General features: G+C 37.5%; 2 pseudogenes; one reads left to right on the top strand and one right to left on the bottom strand.

Annotated features, from left to right (window-relative positions):
• Positions 1 to 20,138, top strand: part of LOC149003859 (uncharacterized) — a 32,121-nt pseudogene extending 11,983 nt beyond the window's left edge.
• On the bottom strand, positions 7,483 to 11,200 carry LOC149003860 (TMV resistance protein N-like; annotated as a pseudogene).
• Positions 20,139 to 21,649: the final 1,511 nt, after the last annotated feature.

The following is a 21,649-nucleotide window of genomic DNA, read 5'->3' as shown; positions in this document are numbered from 1 at the left end:
TCGGGCATTTCAGAGAGGCCGGGAAAGTAAGACAGAGCAACTTGTCCTCTCGACCAAGCACAGTCATTACAGACTTAAAGTAGCTGATATGCTCCTTTGGATTTGTTTTTCCTTCAAATGGAGTAAAGGTCGGCATGATGAAATTTTGAGGGAGGGGCATGTTCATATTTTCATCTGAAAGGACTCCCGATCCACTACATCTAGGTCTCGTCGTGGTCCCGATCTTCTAATCTTTGTTCCACCTCGGCCATCCTTCTCTGTAGTGGATTTTGCCTTGTTCCATTCCCACCCGACTCCGCGGTGCTTGCTCTTCTAGATAGCGTTTGGGAGACTGAGAACCTTGATCGGGCTCCCTGGAGTTGACTCTCTCCCTCCTGCACATTCTAAACCTGGCGATTCCTTTGAGGAAGGGTTCCAGTTCGGGAAGGTACTGAGATGCGGTCAAGGGCGCTGACCCTCGCACCATTTGGTTGTCTCTAGCCACGCTCAAGACCTGTATGTACTAATCTCTAGCCTTTGGCTCGCCCTCCTCTCAGGATCCCACCTTGTGGCCGGGTTCTCCTTGTGTTTTGGAAAGCTCTGGATAACTTCTCCGTTTGGGTGTTGGGCCTTGGTCCTTGTTTGACTCCAATCTGGTGGACCAATCCTCTCAACACCCCCTGCATCTCGAGCATTGCTTTTCGGATGTCATCTACATCAGCAGCAATAGCGAGCTGGTCCTTGGGGCCTTGCTGACGTGCCTTCTCCATGGGGGCCTTGAGGTATTGGATTTTCCTCGAGAGGAACTTCTTCCACTCGGGTTGAGTGCTTGGCCCCATTATCTTGATGTGTTTGATCGTCCAGAATCTCCAGATTCAGGTTATCTCCGGTGGTCTCCTGCTGTGTACGCACGTTATTTGCTCCTCGCCTTGCCATGACTAGCCATGACTAAAGATTGTCATTCCCACAAATGGTGCTAAACTGATGTGTCTCAGTTATTATTCAGATACCGACTAAGCCCCTTCGGGTTCCTGAGATGATGAGTCATGCAAGAAAAGTTAGACGTGGGCCGGCTCGTATGCCAGGCAACTGCCTCCAATGGCTTAGTCGGACAGTGAACAACTTCAGATCCCGTGTGAGAGCTACACAAGATTATGCTCGAGTGTATTGGATGCTTACCGAAGGGGTGAGTCCTTGTTTAAATAGTGTTTGTGTTACCTTTTTTGGGTTGGACGAGTTCCCTCGACGAAAGTTGTTGTATCTCCCTTGACTACGCTCCCTTGATGTCTATCCCGTTTTATCATCCTTGTAGTTGACCTTCTATCTGGGGCATTGTTGCCATATAGGTCCAGCGTAAGTGACGCTCTTCCTAAGTTAGTCGGTGAAGGTTCCGACTTGATATCGGGTTTAGCCCCACTCGGGTCTAACGGTGGTCGGGTACAAAACCTCCTTTATCACCAACAAAGTGATATTAGAGTCGGATTCACAAGTAGTTAATCCTGATTAATTTTATTATGTGATTGTGTATAAGTCAATGGAGAGAGCTACTTTAATAAGGCTGGTTAGCTTGAATGGAGGTAACTGGATGATTTAGAAAGCAAAGACGGACCTGCTATACTTAGGGACTTGAACGCACTCGTGAAAGGTGATTCAGCGAAGCCTAAAAAGACGTTTGCTGTTGATTGGAAACTCTTGGATCGAAAAGTTGTTGGATTTATTCGAAATTTTTTGGATTACTCTGTTCTCCACCATGCATCTATGGAGATATAGACATATTCACTTTGCGAGCAATTTGAAAACCTATTCAAGAGAAAAACTGCTACCAATAAGGCTTTCTTGGTAAGGAAACTTAAGAATCTCAAGTCCAAAGAAGACATCCTTTAAACGAGGTAAAAACCATTGTGAACCGGCTCTTCTTTATGAAGATGGTGCTTGAAGATAAATTGCAAACCTTTGACTTTTTGTCGTGAGAAAGGTAATAAAATTTCAATAAGACTAATGTCAATTACAGATTTTGGATAATGCTATCTTGCTTATTTGTAACTTGTTTCTGTTGTTGCATTTACTTGTTCTGTATTTACAATCAACATTACTAGATAGATGTGAAGTTAAACTGGTTCCTTTTGATCGTAGATCTTTGTGAATGCAGTGTAAACATTCGTTTCTCTTTTGTAGATGCAACTTTCTTATGATTTGTAAATCTTAGATCTCACAAAGGAAACAGCATTTAATTTGATATGCCTCAAGCAACACTAGCTCCTTTTTCCTTTCCTTTTTTTTTTACGAGCTTTTACCTTTATGAAATTCAAATTTCTCCTACCGATCTCAGCGAGGTCAACCTGATGGCAACCGCAGGAGCAACAACAATAGAGGAAACAGAGGTCAGATGCACATTGCAAAAGACATTTGGGTTAGTTCTATTAATTGTCCTGGCAGAAGATGTTACTGCACCTGCTGTCCATATTACTGTTACTACTCCCCACGGAATTCTTTATGTGCCTTCTCACTTTTGAGGGGGAAATATTTACATGTAGGATATTGCTACAGTAATGATTTTTATCTTGTTTTAACATATCTTTTAGCATATTCAGAATCAATATCTTAGATTTATATTTGTGCATGATTTCATGATTGAAGATCAACTTGCACATTTTGCATTGATGTTGTTGACCAAAGGATTTAAAGAAAATTGCAGCAAGGATATCATTCAATCCCCTTGTTGAGCTTCAACATGTCATCCTATTTGACGTGTACTCATATTGGATTCATTCGATACAATATCATCAATATGTCTCTCTATTAGATTGTACAAAAATACATTGTATAATACAATATAGTACTCAATATATCTCTTAAAATGATTTAATCAAAACAATACTCAACACCGACTTTAAACTTTGATTACAAGTATTGTTTCGACATGTTACAAGGCAAATGAATTTGGGGTTCCAATCTTTGAGAGGTGACGATTTTGGATGCAACAAGAAAGATGTGCCACATCTACTTTTCGCACCATGTGCCACTCTTAAAAAACATTTTGACTTCTTGATACAAAAATGATAATTTTTTTGAGAACTTTTGTAGTAACAAATGGCTCTCTACAGATATAATAAACTTTCTTTTCCGTCCAAAAATAAAAGTTATGATGTAAGACAATTGTGTTTAAGCAAAACAAGGTGTCAAAGAAAATTTGTATTATGTGGGTCCATGTAATTATGGTTTTGGTTGTATTTGTAATTGAAACAGGGTTTGGGTCAATTACTAGTACTGGGGTAAACTTGTAATTACATTGGGATTAGGGTTTTAGGTTTCCCTATAAATAGTCTCTGTGGGATAACCTAGTAGACACGGAAGCAAAGGGTAATACTTTGTGGGTGTGAGAGTGGTGTGAGGTTTTTCTGAAATAGTGGAACTCCTTTTCTCTCTGGTGGACATAGACATGGTTTTGCCGAACCACGTTAAATTCCTTTGTGTGCTTTGCTTGTGTTCTTCTCTGTTCATGGTTGTGCATCCATTATTCCTAACACTTTTGTATTCTCTGTTCATGATTGTGCATCCATTATCCCTAACACTTTTGTAGTAACAAATGGCTCTCTACAGATATAATAAACTATCTTTTCCGCCGAAAAATAAAAGTTATGATGTAAGACAATTGTGTTTAAGCAAAAGAAGGTGTCAAAGAAAACAAATCTTAGAAATTAACTGCCACCACCGCCATCACCACCACTTGTGCAACCACCACCACCGCCACCTCCACCACCACACCCACTGCCTCCAGCACCATGATGATGCTGGTGGCCGGCACCAACACTAACAACATTAACATTACCAAACTCAACAACCCCCACAATACCACTGACGTCCATGCCATAACGGCACTTATGATGATTTTTGTGTTTATCGGGGTTGTCTCCACAAGCAAATAGCACCATAGAAATCATCAAGAGTGAAATAAACACTATGCAAAGCAAAGAAGCCACCATCACTGGCAAAACCATCTTTTACACCTTTAATAATCCTAACCACTTCTTTCTCTTTATCCAAACAACCACACAAAAATCAATATACATTTGGTATGACCTTGCTCCCCTCAGGTCATCTTGCCGAAAAGAGGATTTTTATTTGTAGTGCCTGTTGCTGCCTTCAACCAACGATTATGATTTGGCCATATATTCAAAACCAAATAGGACAGTTGTAAGAGAAACTGCAGGGGTATATATGTAAGTACAAAATTTTATTTTCATCTAATGGTTTAAAATTTTAGGAATTTGCAAAATCAAATCCCTAAGACTCAATCCCCAAATAGGGTTTGAAAATTTTGGAGATTAAGTTGGGTAGACTTAGGAACTTGATTTTGTAAATTCCAAAAATTTTAAACCTTAGATATAAAACTAAAATTTTGCATTTTAATCTATACTCCCATAGTTTCTCTTACAACGGTTGAATTTGTTTTTAAATACATAGCCAAATCCGAACCATTGGCAACTGGCAAAAGCATTGCTACAAATAAAAATCCCTAAAAAGGAAGGCTAAGCTTAGATGATACACATGTTTCTTTTCAAAGCCAATTCTATAAAGACATTCTAACTTGATGAAATTGGATAGTTGTTGTCTACAACCAAAGCCAATTCTATAAAGATGAGCCAATGATGGGTTACTAAAGCAGTTAAAGGCCCAACATTCCTAGGGGAGGTCTTAGGTTCGCACCCATTTGGCGGCATTAATTTTATATAAAAGCTCCCTTGATGATGTAATCGTGTGCGCAAGCTGGCCCAGATGAATCTCATATCCAAAAAAAATATATATTGAATGAGGTGTGACAACTGGCAATTAATAATAAATCTTAAACTTTGGGTGTTCCAACTCAATTAAATCTCATATCTAAAAAATATATATATTGAATGAGGTGTGACAACTGGCAATTAATAATAAATCTTAAACTTTTGGTGTTCCAACTCAATTAGATGGTTAATGAATCTCATATCCAAAAAAAAAAAATATATTGAATGAGGTGTGACAACTGGCAATTAATAATAAATCTTAAACTTTGGGTGTTCCAACTCAATTAGATGGTTGATGAATCTCATATCCAAAAAAAATATATATTAAATGAGGTGTGACAACTGGCAATTAATAATAAATCTTAAACTTTGGGTGTTCCAATTCAATTAGATAACCCATTCAACCCTAAAACAAAGTGATATCAATGAAGTAGTATTTTTTTTTCTTTTTAAAAATTATTTATGGAGAGGAGTCTAACTAATATTTTGATTTGGCATAAAAATAGCTAGCTGAATGGCTGCATAAATAAATTCTACCATTAAATAATTGAATTAAATCTGAATTGTTTATGATGGACGATCCAAATTTAATTCTACAGAATTTAATGGTACTATTTTCAGGACCGTTCAGCCAAGCAATTTACACGGTTATTCAGCCACTACCTTTCCTTTTGATTTTGATCAAAAAAAGGAATAAAAAGAAAAGATTAATAGGTTGATTTATTTTGAGATGACATTAAAATGAATAATAACTAATAGGGTTCAACTCTCACCCATTCCCATATTTTGAATACCCATTTGGCGACATTAATTATATAAAAGCTCCCTTGAGGATGTAATCGTGGTGGTGCGCGCAGCTATCCCGGATGAACCTTATATCAAAAAAAAAAAAAAAAAAAAATTTATAAAGACGTTCTAACTTGATTAATTGACCCAGTTAAATAATGAGGTGTGACAACTAGCAATTAATAATAAATCTTAAACTTTGGGTGTTCCAATTCAATTAGATGGTTACTCAAACCTAAAACAAAGTGATATACTGTTTGGTTACTTGAGTCTGGAAATTTCAAATCTCTAGATTCATGAATTTGAGTTTTATACCCGTTTGGTTGTGAAAATCTCTGGATTCATGAAATCAAGAGATTCATCTTTTTACACTAAAAACGTGATTCTCTAGATTTATGGGTATGGGGTGAAATCTAGAGATTTCATTGCCACTATAAAAACACTAGACATTTGTGCATTCACAAAAATCACGTTGACCAAATTTCTTTTAGGATGAATCTACAAATTTTATTCCACAACCAAACAGTTAATTTTATGAATTATGACTCCATAGATTTGAAATCTATACATTTGAAATTTCTAGATATTTGAAATCTCTAGACTCATGTAACCAAACAGGCCCTAAAATAATGATTTTTTGAAAAATCTCGTGCCAGTTGATCATTTTGTCCTTGTTTGACTGGTTCTTCTAGTTAAGAGGGTATAATAGTTACTTCAAATCAATAAAGTAGTATTTCTTTTCTTTTGAAAAATTATTTATGGAGAGGAGTCATAACTAATATTTTGATTTGGCATAAATATAGCTAGCTGAACGGCTGGATAAATAAATTCTACCATTAAATAATTGAATTAAATCTAAATTGTTTATGATGGACAATCCAGATTTAATTCTACAGAATTTAATGGTAATCTTTTCAGGACCATTCAGCCAAGCAATTTACACAGCTATTCAGCCACCACCTTTCCTTTTGATTTTGACAAAATAAAATGAATAAAAAGAAAAGATTAATAGGTTGATTTATTTTGAGATGACATTAAAATGAATAATAACTAACAGGGTTCAACTCTCACCCATTCCCATATTTTGAATACCCCAAGGAAAAAAGCTATTGTTGTCTCGTGGGATCTTGGTTCCTCTTGTTTGTCGACTAGTCAATCGTAAATTCCATTCCCCCCTCCCCTTGTACTTTCTCTTTGAGGTCTTTGGTTTAGATTATTTCATTCATTCAAGAACAAAAAGTATTAGGAATAACTCATGAAATGACATTAACATTCTTATCATGATGAATATTGTTAAGACAATAACTAAATGGTGATTCATCATCATCATCCATAGAACTAGTCTATCAATTCATTATACTAACAACAATGGTATAAATCAACCAATTTTTATAGATCAGAAAATACACATTTAACAAGCCATAAAAAAATAAAAAAATAAAAATATTTAGTACAAGAAGAACAAGAAAATAAATCAGTGTTGAACCACAAGATTTCAACCGCAAGGACTTATCTCATTGTAGTCAGGTCTGGTCTTTCAACCCCTCAACTCTACCTCTTGGATACGTTGCTGGATGATCCTCCAAACCCCAGCATTTGAAGTAGTTCATTCTCTGTATCTTCATCTTCGGTTGGATTTCTCTTTTCCAAAACATGCAGTTTTTTTTTTTTTTTTTGTGGGTAAAAAGAGCTTTAATTAAAAGAGGGGCAAGAACAGCCCAAGACATTTTGATTACATAATTCAAGAAGCCAAGGAATGGAGTTAGACCATACAGTTCTACTTGCCATGGACTGGACCTTTCTAGCTAGAATGTTAGCTACAGTATTAGCCCATCTAGAAATGTGATGAGCTGACCATGACGGTTCAAGAGACAAAAAGTGACGGATATCCAGTGGCTGTAGAAATTTGATCTTTCAATCTCAGTTCTAGACCAATTTATGCTCTGTTTAAGAGGATTCCACCATTATCATCTACCAATGACCAATTGAAGAAATCAACTACCATCATTGCACTGGAATGTTTATCAAGCTTTTGGTGGCCAGGTTTCCTACTCTCAAACGTGACCTCCCAGAATTTCACAGCACAATGATTCTTTGTAGGTTTGATAGCTAAGATCTCAATAGCATCTTTTCCCAATAATGGAATCTCAAACCAATCAAAGCTTTTGAAATGGTGAATGTATATTACATCACGATGAGTGGTAATCTCAATCTCCTCAATTCTCAGAGTATGAAAACACCTGGTTATTCTATCTTTGTTATGATGGATATAAGCTGAAATGTCTAACCCAACAGTTTGTAGCTCGTCCATCTTGGAGGGGAATTCCAAAACAACACACAACGTTAACCCCTTATTATAGATGCCATCATTTGCAGCCAAAGAATATCTACTTTGAGATGACCGGGTAGGCAAAAGGGTTCCCTAAAAATCAGGGGAGAAGAAAAGAAAGGAGATGTAAATCATCAACAAAGAAAAGAAACAAAGGCAAATCCATGACCAATTGTCCAATAATTAGTTAGGCGGGGAAGATAGCTCAATAAATTTACCTGACCATGTATCATATTCACAGTATATGTCACATTGTAGCAATCTCGTGCATTCAATTCTTCTAAGCATTCTGTTCCGTTGATGCCTTGAATCTCCTTGAGCATCCTACAACCTTTGATACGTAATATCCTCAAATTTTTCAGCCTTGACAAGTCTGGAAGCTGAGCCAATGAATTATTTCCTTGACAATTAAGCATAACTAAACTTGAGGGAAGTTCTGGTAGATATTCCAACCACCCAGGTTCATCAAAGGAGCCTTTCGAGTGTGACAAACTTGTCCACCTAGAGAATACCGGGGGAGAATTTCCAACTCCACTACACTTTGGAGCATTGAAAAATCATCAGGAAACTTTAAGATGCCAGTTCCTCTCAAGGAAATTGTATGCAAACACCTCATTCTCCTCATTGATTTTGGTAGCATCACTAGATGACTACAGTCTGAGACATATAATATTTCAAGCTTCTCCAATAGCCCAACACCATTAGGCAATGCTTTAATTCCTAAAACAAACAATTTGAGCTCAACCAAAGATTTTAGATTCCCAATGGACTCAGGCAATTCTTTGATAAGCGGACACACTAGAGTAAGACTCTTGAGCTGACTCAACTGCCCGATGGATTCATCTATTTTACTCAAGTTATAGCAGCCCTCGAGATCTAGTCTCTCCATATTCGGGAACCATGAGAAGTTTGGGGACTTGGATAGCCTCCTACACTTGTTAAGATTGAGAACTTTCAACTTTTGGAACAACTATCAAACAAGGGGGAAGACAAGCATTATAAAACTATCCATAAGAATTGATAATTAAATGAGAAAATAAAAATCAAATGCTATACCTTATTTTTATCTAGAGGTTTGATATTCCAAGCTTCTTTAATATTGTTCTTTGAAAGATCAAGATAAATCACTCTCTCATGAAAAAAAATTAGATGGTATGATATCACAGGGCAGGACTTCCACCTGAACCACCTTAACGCAGATGGAAGGCACGAAAACTCTCCCATGAAGTTTGCTGAGTTAGTGTCAAGAAATCTTAGATTGGACATCATCACAAAATGTTCACTATTTAGATCAATTCTCGGTGATTCAGAAGGAATGATTATGCCTTTTATTTGGTCAGTTCCCTACAATAAAAATTAACCAAAGTCAATAGAAATTTGATATTGGAAACTAAAAATCAAGAAATGGGCAGCAGTAAGTGTGTATCCATAACACTTGGTGAGTCATTGTACAGACAATAAAATGCGCCTAAAACAATGCAAGAGTAATAGATTACTCACTATGTTTCCACTCTACTTGATTCTCATTTCCTTTGCCTAGCTATGAGCTCTCTAATGAATTAATAGCTTAATAGAGAAAGAGAAAGAGATCTGCTTACCTTGTGTCCATCTAACACTTCAAGAATTTGATCATGAGACCATAGCCTGCTACGTTTTCCTGGCTCCATAAAATTTTCTTTCAAGATAATTTCCCTTCCCATTTCCTGAATTTGATCATGCATCTTGAGGAAGTATTTCAATTCCCCGGACTCAATGCAACATTCAAATTTAAAAAGAGATCTTTCAGTTAATATGTGTAATGCTGATTCTGAGTAATAGCCACAAGCTTCCCATATGGTAATTATGCTTTCTTTCTCCCATTCAGTGAAAAAACATGCGGCATCGAGAAACATGGCCTTTTGATAATCATCCTCTAGATTATCATAGCTTATCCTCAACCTTTTTTGGACTTCTTCATCAGGAATTTCTTTCAATTTTAGTAATGTGTTTTCCCACACCTCTTTGTTGTTTGTGTTTGATAAAGAAGAACCCAACACCTCAAGAGTCAGAGGCAATCCTCCAGAAAAACATGTCACATCGTGTGAAAGTTGCAAAAAATTCGTGGGGGGTTGGTCCATTGAAAAGGCATGTAAACTGAATAGTTGAAGAGATTCTTTGTAGTCAAGCTTCCGAGGCCAGTGTATTTTATCCTTATCAACTTTGGCTATTTCAAAAATATGTTCATCTCTTGTTGTTATTATGACCCTACTCCTTGGGCCAAACCAATTGAGTTCACTAGCCAAAGCAGCTACTTGTTCTTGATTGCTCACATCATCAAGAACAAAAAGAACATTTTCATTACAAGCTGTCTTTTCTCTCAACCTTTTCCAATACCAGAGTTCCCTACACGTATGCCTGTGTGTTCAACTCTTCTTACCAAAGATGCAACACCCTTGCTCGTTGTTTGTTCTCTGATATTGAGAAGTAAAATATGCTTTTTAAAGTTCGAAAAGATGCGGTTATAGACTGCCTTGGCAATGGTTGTCTTTCCAATGCCACCGGAACCACATATTACAATGAAGCGAACATCGTTGGAACCAATGTTTAGTAAACGTAACAGATCATTTACCTGAGAATCTATTCCAATAGGGTATTTACAATCAGCAACATGGGTGATACTATTGATCAATTCTTCCACAGTCCTTCTCACAACTAATTCAAGTAGCTTTTCTTGATCTCTGAAATGATTTCATATCAACAGTAAAGCCAGAACTACTAAATTAGATGACATTAGAACTAGTAAAAAACAACAAATAATATAAAAGGTTTGATGGGTTTCAGACTTACCCATTCAAATCTTCCTTGAGAACCCACCCCTTCAAATTCCCGACTACTCTCAAAGTTCTCTCCAACTCTCTACGATGTGAGGCTCAAATTTTTTCCCATACTTCAGAAATGGCTCCTCAAAACTTTCAGTCTGATTTTGAACATGCGAGGGCTCAACATCCAAAAATATGGGCAAGACTATTTGACTATTGGACCGATGGCAATGAAGTATTTGAGAAAGTTCCAGAAGGCACCATTTGCTAGATGCATAACTCTTGGAGAAGATAGGGATTGAGATTTTAGAACCCTTAATTGCACTGATGATGGCTGGACTAATGGTTTCCCCGGTCCACAAGTTCTCATTATCAATAAAGGCATTGATTCCTTTGAACTTTAGAGCTTTGTGGAGGAAGCGAGGAAAGTTTATGCGAGTATCTTCATCCTTGAAGTTGAGAAACACCTGGAAATTAGAAGTTCCAAGTGAAATGGCAGAGGTGGATGGCTTGGATAGTTCTTCCATGAGGAAGCGAAGTAGGAATTTGAGAGATGACAAATGACCCTTCTTTCATAAATATATACTGCTTAGATGGGGTCTTGCCCAATACTGAGAAACCATCTCAATGATCTCAAATGAGCTTTGCTTGGTGGAGTCTCATGCAATACTGTATGTTTCTTGCTGATTGCTTCTTTGTAGTTTAAAAAACTTGGGGTTGATCTTGACTGGATCACAAGGCAAGGATTCATGAGAATTTGATTTTTGTCATTCTTAGTTAAATACGTGATTTTTTCACTAAGAGGCGTTGAGCATTCTTAACTCAAACAATCTGTGATGATACTTGTGATTCTGAATAATGTCAGAGTTGAAATTTCAAGAAGGGTGCTTTCTTTCAAGAAGTAAACTTGAAATTGGATAGTTGTTATCTACAAGCAAAGTCAATTCTATAGACGTTCTAACTTGATTAATTGACCACAGTTAAATAATGAGGTGTGACAACTGGCAATTAATAATAAATCTTAAACTTTGGGTGTTCCAATTCAATTGGATTGTTATTTGCAGAATCTCTCATCTTTTCACCCACTTGAGCTGTCAACTTTGTCAGAGCCTATGAATAACACTGCCAGATGATTATTACAAAGCACAAGGCATCTCTAAAATGCATATTATCTAGGAACATACAAAAGTAGCACACCCCTGAAAGCAAGGATCAAGTTCTTGATATCGAAGTAGTTCCGTCGAAAGAAGACATGTTGGATGTGTTTCAATGTCAAATAGATCCAAATCTCAAACCACGCTTTCCTCACCTTCCAGCATGTGTCTTCTGCCTCGTAACCTTCCACAATAGCAATCCCAAATATAATAATGAGTTGAAAAACATGGGATTTGCTTTTTATAGAGGACAGGGGGCAAATTAGGGCAAAATCCAGCAAACAAACCATGGCGGTCGTTTGGGGCGGTTGATTGGCCCAATCAACCGCCTTAAGCAACCGCCCCTTAGTACATTGCTGCACTTGGGTGCTTCGCTCAAGTGGTTGACTCCCAACCTCAACCTAACCCTAAGCAACACATGGGGGAGGTCTTACCTTCATTCTGAACATCTCCAAACACCTTTTGCCTTCTACCAGAGATCTAACTTCCCAACAAGGCAGGTTCTTCATCAAGAGAATCCAAATCCATGGGTTCAAGGTATGGATCATGGACTTCTATCCAAACACTCCACAACTTAATCTGACTTGACCTTCGGGTTATCGGACCTGCAATACAGTTTCCGGGTTAGAAATACGGGGGGGGGGGGGGTTGTTACATCAATGATTGCAGAAGTTAAAGAGTTATAGTCGTTCTTAGAACAATAAACAAATCAGCACATCAAGCATCCAATTATATATGTAATTGTGTCCTTACCTTACTTAGCAAAAAAAATACCGATAGATGATCAAGATTCTCACAACCAAACACTCTAGTAGATCCTAGTAAAGCCCTAGAGTTATGTTCATAAAATTACATTTAGGTTTAGGAATCAAACTAGGCAGAAACAACCTCAAAACAGGGTTCGGAAACCAACCGGTCGCTTGGGCCGGTTGCATAACCTAGTTGCTTGGGGTGGTTGGTCCAAGCCACCTCCTCAAGCAAACTCCTTAAGAAACCTTCCTCATCTCCAATCATCTTCCATCAGATATTTGAAAGAAAAGCACTCTCTAAAGAGGAGAAAATTAATGGAATAAGAGGTAGGTATCTTACTTTCTTCTAGGATCCAAAAGTCAACAAAGTCTCCTAGAGACTCTCCATGAAACGGGGTCTTCCTCCTCCAACAGATGTTCTCTGACTTTGAAGCCATTCTCAACATCTACAACATTAAAATTATGTGAAAATAGGGTTTAGGGGGCTTAAATAGGGTGTCGAAGGCAAAATAGGCAGTTCTGGCTGTAATTTCCAGTCAACTGCCAAGGGTGGTGGTTGCTTGGCCAATCAACTGCGTCAAGTAACTGTCTCCTAATACTTTTCATTACTTGGGTGCTTTGCACTCTCGGTTGATTCGTAACACTGCTGGAAGCTTAAACATCATGTAGGAGGCTCTTACCTTGCTCATTGACATCTTCCAACTTTGACTCTCTTGCACTATATATCCACCTAGTCAAACCATCCGAGTTCTAATTGGATCTTCTTTTAGTTTCTAATAAGGTAGTTTCTTTACTAACTTTGTCTTGATCCATGGGTTCTGGAGCCGAAACATAGGCTTCAATTCGAATGGCCCACAACTTATTTCGACTGGAGGCTCAGGTATTCGGAATTGCAATTTAGGTTTTGGGTTTGGATTATTGGGGGTTATTACAACCAAAGTCTTGGCGAATGGTGGTTATAACTATAACGGTCCTAAGGCAGTGAAATTCCTTGTCAAGTAAGTTGTGACTAAAATAATGATTTTTTGAAAAATCTCGTGCAGGTTGATCATTTTGTCCTTGTTTGACTGGTTCTTCTCGTTAAGAGGGTATAATAGTTACTTCAAATCTATAAAGTAGTATTTTTTTTTCTTTTATAAAATTATTTAAGGAGAGGAGTCTAACTAATATTTTGATTTGGCATAAATCTAGCTGAACGGCTGGATAAATAAATTCTACCATTAAATAATTGAATTAAATCTGAATTGTTTATGATGGACGATCCAGATTTAATTCTACAGAATTTAATGGTAATATTTTCAAGACCGTTCAGCCAAGCAATTTACACGACTATTCAGCTACCACCTTTCCTTTTGATTTTGACCAAAAAAAGGAATAAAAAGAAAAGATTAATAGGTTGATTTATTTTGAGATGACATTAAAATGAGTAATAACTAATAGGGTTCAACTCTCACCCATTCCCATATTTTGAATACCCTAAGGAAAAAAGCTATTGTTGTTTCGTGGGATCTCGGTTCCTCTCGTTTGTTGACTAGTACGTCAATCGTAAATTCTATTCCCCCGTCCGCTTGTACTTCCTCTTTGAGGTATTTGGTTTATGATTATTTCATTCATTCAAGAAAAAAAAAATATTAGGAATAACTCATGAAATGACATTAGTATTCTTATCATGATGAATATTGTTAAGACAACAACTAAATGGTGATTCATCATCATCATCCATAGAACTAGTCTATCAATTCATTATACTAACAACAATGGTACAAATCAACCAATTTTATAGACCAGAAAATACACATTTAACAAGCCATAAAAAAAATATAAAAATACATTTAGTACAAGAACAAGAAAATAAATCAGTGCTGATCCACAAGATTTTAACCACAAGGACTTATCTCATTGTAGTCGGGTCTAGTCTTTCAACCCCTCAACTCTAGCTCTTGGATATGTTGCTGGATGATCCTCCAAACCCCAACATTTGAAGTAGTTCCTTCTCTATATCTTCATCTTCAGTGGGAATTCCCTTTTTCAAAACATGCAACGGTTGTTGGTCTAGTGCCTATAGCTTTTTTTTTTTTTTTTTTTTTTTTTGGGTGGGTAAAAAGAGCTTTAATTAAAAGAGGGGCAAGAACAGCCCAAGACATGTTGATTACATAATTCAAAAAGGCAAGGAATGGAGTTAGACAGAATGTCAGCTACAGTATTAGCCCATCTAGAAATGTGATGAGCCGACCATGACGGTTCAAGAGACAAAAAGTGACGGATATCCAGTGCCTGTAGTTATTAGTAATAGAAATTTGATATTTCAATCTCAGTTCTAGACCAATTTATGCTGATGCTAATGGAGACAATGTTATGGGCAACACCATAGAAGGTAGCACTGTTATAGGTGATGTCATTGAAGATATTGACGGGAATCTACATTGTGAAGCAACTACAAATGGGAATCTATATGGTAAAGCAACTACAAATGTATCTATTGCAGAAAATGATACTGTTGAAACTACAGCACAATTACCAATTCGCAGATCTACTCGGGGCTCTCAGCCTTCGGTGAGATTGTGCGAGTTTACCACTTATCATACAGCTAAGTTTCCAATCCAATCTCCTATAAGCTATGATAATCTCCCCTCAATATTTTGCATATCTTTCGGCCATTGAAGACCACGAGGAGCTGGACAATTTTATTGAAGCTAAAATTCACCTTAATGGGTGAAGGCTATGAATGAGGAACTAGAAGCTTTTCATAAAAATAAAACATGGGATATAGTGCAAATCCCAAGTGGCAAACATCTAGTTGGATGTCGTTGGGTCTACGAGAACAATTTCAAGAGTGATGGGACTCTAGAGAGGTATAAGGCAAGACTTGTTGTCAAAAGATATACTCAAACATATGGAGTTGATTATAGAGAGTCATTTGCTCCTATAGTTAAAATGAATACTGTAAGAGTGTTGATGCCAATCGCCATTCATTATTGATGGCCACTTTTGCAAATGGATGTAAAAAATGTCTTTTTACAAGGAGACTTACAAGGAGACTTACAAGAAGAAGTTGTTGGTGCAACCTAGAGGGGGGGTGATTAAGTTGTACCTCGTGGATTATCCCAAATTCTTGGTTTGATTGCAATTTCAATGTAAGTTGATAATTTAAATGAAATTCAATAAAGGCAAGTAATCACAACACGGGATTTATAGTGGTTCGACTATACAAGTCTATGTCCACTCCTCTCTTGGCCTCAAGAGAGTATTCCACTATTGATTCTCTTTCAATACAATGGGTAGAGATCAAACCCTTACAATAATCTTTGTTACGGGGCAAGAGAACCCTTTACAATCTTTGTTTAGCAAGTAGGGCAAGAGCACCCCTTAACAATCTTTGTTTACGGGCAAGAGCACCCAAGCATTCTTTGTTCACGAGCAAGAGCACCCAAGCAATCTTTGTTCACAGGCAAGAGCACCCAATGACCAATTCTAATCTACTAACCTGTACTAGAATTGAAACAGTTACAAAGGAAGGATGTTACCTTAACAAGAGGTGCGACACTTTACCTCTTGTGTGAGTGTGATGCAATGTGAGTTGTATGCTCAAATGTAAATGTATGCACCACCGACGCCTTCAATCACCTCAAACTTGGCTTCCACAAGCTTGCTTAATACCTTGGAATGTTCTTCAAGGTTGGGGAGAAGGTGAAAGGCAAAGCACAAGGCTTTCTTGCAATTTGAGAGCTTAGGATCACTTGGGGAGTGGGTGATCAAGTGTGTGTGTTCTGCCTCTCAAATGAAGTGAGTTGGGTTTATATAGAGTACCTTTGAGTGCCAAAACCCAATCCCCAACGGATAGAAAACAGACACATTTCTGTCCTGTTTTTAGCCCAGACGGTCAGCCGTCTAGAAAAGAGCCATTAAACTAGCAGCTGTAGGCATTTTTTTAACCCAGACGGTCATCCATCTCAAATGGAATTCCCTCTGAGCTTCTGTGACTTGGAATCAGTCACACAGCAACCCAGACGGTCGACCGTCTGAGCCCTGTTTTGCTGAATTAAGTTGGGGTTGGGACATGGCTTGGGTTTTTGGACTTTTTGGTCAATCCTAAGCATTGTACACCTCACTAACATGTCCTAAGTCACTCTAGTAATATGAATTACATATAATTGATGCATTTACATGAATGTGTATGCGAGAGTGTCCTAAGCCCTAATTCAGCCTAAGTCTTGATCTTCGACTTGATTTTGTGCAACGATCTTCATGTCCGTCTTGGCATGGTCATCTTGACTTAGACTTCATGTCCGTCTTGGCATGGTCATCTTGACTTAGACTTCATGTCCATCTTGGCATGATCTTGGCTTTGACTTGAGCATATGGCTTTGACTTGGAGTTGGTCCACTTGTTCTCATCTTGAACTTAAACATCATAACTCAATATAGCCATTAATAATTCATGCTTATTATCATCAAAACCAATAGAGGCTGATGGGCAAATGCTGACATGGCATTTCGTAACAGAAGTTTATATGGAAATTCCTCCAGACCGCCCATTAGAAAAACAAGATGGACTTGCTTGTAAATTGAAGAAAGCAATATACGGTCTAAAACAATCACCACGAGCATGGTATGCAAAGTTAAGTACAACTCTTATTAGATTTGGATTCACAAGAAGTGGATCAGATTCCTCCATGTTTGTGAAGAAAGCCTCTACTGGCACAACAATAATTTTGGTATACTTGGATGACATTATAATTACTGGAGATGATCATCAAGGAATCAATACCCTCAAAGAATATTTGAAGAAGACTTTTGACATGAAGGACTTAGGACAACTTCGATACTTTCTTGGAATTGAAGTTGCAAGGTCTAGTAAAGGATTATTCATCTCTCAAAGAAAATATGTTCTTGACTTGTTGAGGGAAACTGACAAATTGAGTGTGAAACCAGCCAACACACCCATGGATTACACTTGTAAGGTTATTAATAATGATTCTCCATTGCAAGATAATAATTGTTTTCAAAGGTTGGTTGGAAAATTGATTTATTTGCCCATTACTAGACCTGACATTGCATATGCAGTGAACTATATTAGTCAGTTTATGCATAATCCTACCAAAGAGCACATTAAATTGGTTAATCATATACTACGTTATCTGAAGTCTTCTCCATGAATGGGGCATTTGCATGAAGAAGAATGGACATACAAACATTGAAGGATATGCCGATGTAGATTGGGCAGGAAATCCTACTAATCGAAGATCAACTACTGGATTTTTTGTATTCGTAGGAAAAAAATTAGTCTCTTGGAGAACTAAAAAACAAAATATTGTCGCTCGTTCTACTGCAGAAGCAAAGTACAGAGCAATGGCGTTTGCCACTAGTGAATTAGTCTGGAGTTGTGCCCTACTTCAAGAATTGGGGGTGAGAAGTTCTAAAGAACCCATGATGTTGTTCTGCGACAATCAAGCAGCTACACACATTGCCTCTAATCGGGTGTTTCATGAAAGAACTAAACACATTGAAGTTGATTGTCATTTTGTTCGTGAGAAGTTCAAGATGGAACTATAGAAACCCCTTATGTAAGAAGTGAAAATCAACTTGCAGATGTTTTCACCAACCTTGTCAAAGGGATTGTTTCAAATTGCATTGAGCAATTTAACTTAAATGATATTTTCGATCCGACTTGAGGGGAAGTGTTATGAATGTAACTTGTTAGTCTCCCACTTTATAAGGAGAGTAGCAGAGAGGGAGAGTCATATTAGAATTTAACAATGTAACTTGCTGGTCTCTCAACTTTATAAAGAGACTAGCAGAGAGAGGGAGTCATATTAGAATTTAACTTCTTGTAGAACTCTTATTTTTTTTCTTTTTTTTTCTTTTTTTTTTCTTATTAAAAGATAATGAAAACTCACCCTAGAAGTAAGTTCATTGGGGTTTTTTTGCTATGAATGCAGGCTTCACAATGAATGCCGAACCATGTTAATTATTGGGTTCTTGTGTGTAAATGTTTATGATAAATTTAACACTCGACCTGTTCATGTTCAAAGACCACCTACTTTACAAGTTCCACCTCCTTCAGAAGCTCCTCCTCCTTCATAGCCCTCTCATTAAATTTGAGGAGTCAGTGAAATTAGATATTTGAACCTTTTATGGAATGTGATGTTCTTGGCTCTAATAGTTTCTGGGTTTTTGTGGGTTCTTTTAGTTACAACAGCAGCAGCAGCAAAGATTGCCAAATCTGATTACACCAATCGAATGTCTCTATGTGTGTCTCTATTGCACATTGTTGCAGTAGTTTTGTTAATGGGTTTTCTTGTGTTTAAGGGAGTTCAGGGGCTCATGGAAGACGGAAGGACTTACAGAGCACAGAAAAGGATATTTAAGTATTGACTTCCTCAAGCTGAAGGGGCTAATGTTTTAAGCATCATTCTTGCCTTCTTATGACAAATTTCAGTTAGACCATGGCCTCAATTCATGGTTAAATTTATAATATGGAGCACCTTCAGTTCTTCTTGTTGGGATCCTCCTCATTAAGGAGGGTGGACCATGCAAGTTGAATTGCATGTGATGTAGCCCAAATTTTGACATTGTAAAACCTGCATAAAACACATGCTGCCAATAAGTGTAAGAAATAAAAAGCAAAAAAAGGGTGGAGAGAAAAAGAAAAAAAGATTGAGATTTTTCATCTCTTCACCACTCCCTTCTCCGTCCATAAAAGGGTAGGGGTTTTTATCCATAACACAACACAAAAAAGAGAGAATATTTAGAGAGAAAGAGGGGTGATCTCAAGAGTGAGCGAGTTGTAGTTGAGCCAAAGTTGGAGTAGTAGGTTAGTAACTTCTTCAAGGTTTAAGAGTGTGAGTTGAAGGAGGGTATACACGGGTATCCAGTTTTGGATATAGGATCATGTTTGGTTCTAAATCCGAGCCTTATATTAGTTGTGTATTTCTACTATCATAGTGAAGAAATCCCATTATACCCGTGGATGTAGGCAATGCCGAACCACCTAAATTGTTGTGTCTGTGGTTTTTGTGGTAATTTCTTTTCGTAATTTCACGCAATATACATGACAACTCAGTATATGTTTTCGTATTTTTCCTTCGTTGATCCTATACACAGGTGGAAAATTGAACTGCGTTTCAGTACTGTATTCTCCAACACTTATCTAGCTGCAAGAGCTGTTCCTCTTGTCTTCCAAAGGCCTTCCTCAGATGGAGTTGGTGTGGCTGTTGTTGGCTTTGCTGGATTAAGTGGAGAGCAGAGTTTTGTGCAATAGTTTTATCCAAATCTCTAGCACCAGCAGCGAAATTTCATGATCTGAGTTGACCCACGTATTGGATGCTTGGAGGCCGTTTCCATGGATTTCAGTTTGGGTTTTTGCAATAGTTGGAGCTCTTAATTTCTACTTACCTTCATTAATCATGATCGCTTTGATTTTGAGCTTAGGTTGGATTGCAGAGGTGATGAGAAATGTTACTAATATGACTGTTAGTAGAGTCAGCTCTAAATTATCCACGGGGAATGCAACCAAACACCCAATTCTGCTTCTAGAGAGCCATGCATGTCAAAAAATTATAACCTTAAAACGATTGCGTGATGCCATGGCTGGACTCTTTTAACTGTTGTGTTGCCCCTGTCCGTCAGACTGTTTAGCCCTTAGAAGAGGAGAAGAATGAAGGTGGGGTCTGTAAGAGATTCAAATCGTGAAGACCAAAGAAAGAAAGAATCAATCAAAGAATTGTTATTGCATTCAAAGTACTTCCATGTTAAGTTAAGACATAATTCAAATTACTTCTTTGTGAGAAAAAGACACAATTGAATCATTTCCTCATAAAACAAAATTGGAATTCGACTGACTCAATTCCCCACTTCCCCATTAGCTCTCTATTCTCCTCACCTCCAAAATAAGTTATTTTGAAGAAAAAAAGAAAAAGAAAAAGAAAAAGAAAAAAGAAAGGGGGTCAAGCTATTAGTTCGAGGTGGCTTCCTGAACTTATCCCGTAAGGGAACGGACCAAATTCTGTTGGGATTGACCAACTGTATTGACAACAAAAGATAGTCATTGTCAAGTATTGTAACCCGCCTACAATACTTCTAAATAATGTACCTTTGAAAAATGGGCAGAATCCATCTCTTTTTTTTTTTTTTTGGCCAAAACAAAAAGATAGCAATTATATTAAATGAAAGAGTTTAGGTCAAAAGACCTATACAAACGAGAAGAATCCGCTATAAACAAAGGTGGGATACCCCACCAGGATCTATCTAGAGATAACTTGCAAGCACCCTTAGCAAGGAAATCACCAAAGCCATTGCCAGTTCTAGGAATATAACTAAAAGAAACCCTTGGGAAAAAAGAACAACACTTCAAAATATCTACTACTAAGCTAAAACGCATCCAATCTAAAGATGAGAGGAGACCCTGGAGAGCACTAACAACAGGTAAACAGTCCGAATGAATATTCAAATCTACCGCTCCTAATGAAGAGCACAGAATAATGCCATCTCTAATTGCTTCAAGTTCAACTAAGGTTGCTGAAGCACTATGACCATATCTGCATTGAGCCGCTACAAAACCACCATTATAATCCCACATGATGCACCCTCTCCCTCCTTTGTGAGAAGTAATATCTCATGATCCATCAATAAAAATTTGAAAAAGAGCAAGTTCTTCAGAAATGATATGACTAGGCCTTGGATAAGGATCTCCATAAGCCCTTAGAAATTCCGTAAAATGAGATTATATATCTGCACATAGATAAAAGAAAGTAGTCATTGTATGAATTATGGAGGCATCAATCCCTCTAAAGAATGTAGCATTCCTAGTATTCCATATACACCAAGCTAAGGCACTCCACATCTGATTCACTAGGATTAATAGAAGAACGTAGAACCATAGGTGTCATCATGGGCTTTGCTTCATCTAAGTCAGCTCTTTTTAAAAATCAGTGGCATATTTTGCTTGAGACAAAACAAAAACAAGCCCATAAGAAGTAGTTGAAACTTCAATCCCCAAAAAATAATGTAACGGTCCAAGATCCTTCATTGCAAAAGTCTTCCGCAAAGTTCCAACAAAAATTTGAATAAAATCC

Source organism: Hakea prostrata, chromosome 9, assembly GCF_041222555.1.
Source record: "Hakea prostrata isolate BN-2017 chromosome 9, UWA_Hpros_2, whole genome shotgun sequence".
In the NCBI taxonomy this organism is placed as follows: domain Eukaryota; kingdom Viridiplantae; phylum Streptophyta; class Magnoliopsida; order Proteales; family Proteaceae; genus Hakea; species Hakea prostrata.
This window is presented reverse-complemented; position numbering and strand designations above follow the sequence as displayed.